The sequence below is a fragment of the Syngnathus typhle genome, linkage group LG14, assembly GCF_033458585.1.
Source record: "Syngnathus typhle isolate RoL2023-S1 ecotype Sweden linkage group LG14, RoL_Styp_1.0, whole genome shotgun sequence".
NCBI classification, from domain to species: Eukaryota; Metazoa; Chordata; class Actinopteri; order Syngnathiformes; family Syngnathidae; genus Syngnathus; species Syngnathus typhle.
In genome coordinates this window covers 6,435,873-6,436,324 of record NC_083751.1, presented here as the reverse complement: position 1 = coordinate 6,436,324, position 452 = coordinate 6,435,873, and positions in this window count along the sequence as shown.

Genomic DNA, 452 nt, shown 5'->3' with positions numbered 1-452 from the left:
CACCAAAAACATCACTTACTGTTTTTTTTTCTTTTCTTTTCTTAAGTGGTCATCTTATTTTTCCACTTGCATAATGGTTGAAGATCTTGTAATGTCATTAGGTTCCCCACTGGCTAAACGTTTCAACCCATCCTTCCGTCTAAGGCCATCATATGAAAGGCTTAGTGTGTTTTGTTATTTAGTGAACTATTTAGCTGGAAGTCGCCTGAGCGTAGAGACGTGGAGACTGGACGTAATGATCCAAACAGCCCGAGAAAGACAGCAAGGAATTTGCTGCTTCCCTTAAGGGAGGAAACAGCCTGGAATAATGATAGTTGGGAGGAGACGAGAGGAAAGCCACTAATCATAGCAGACAATACAAAACATTATAATGAAAAAAAAATAAAACAACAAGCCATTGCTAGTTACTTAACATTGTTGGGGAAAACAAGACCAACACAACAACACAAGTG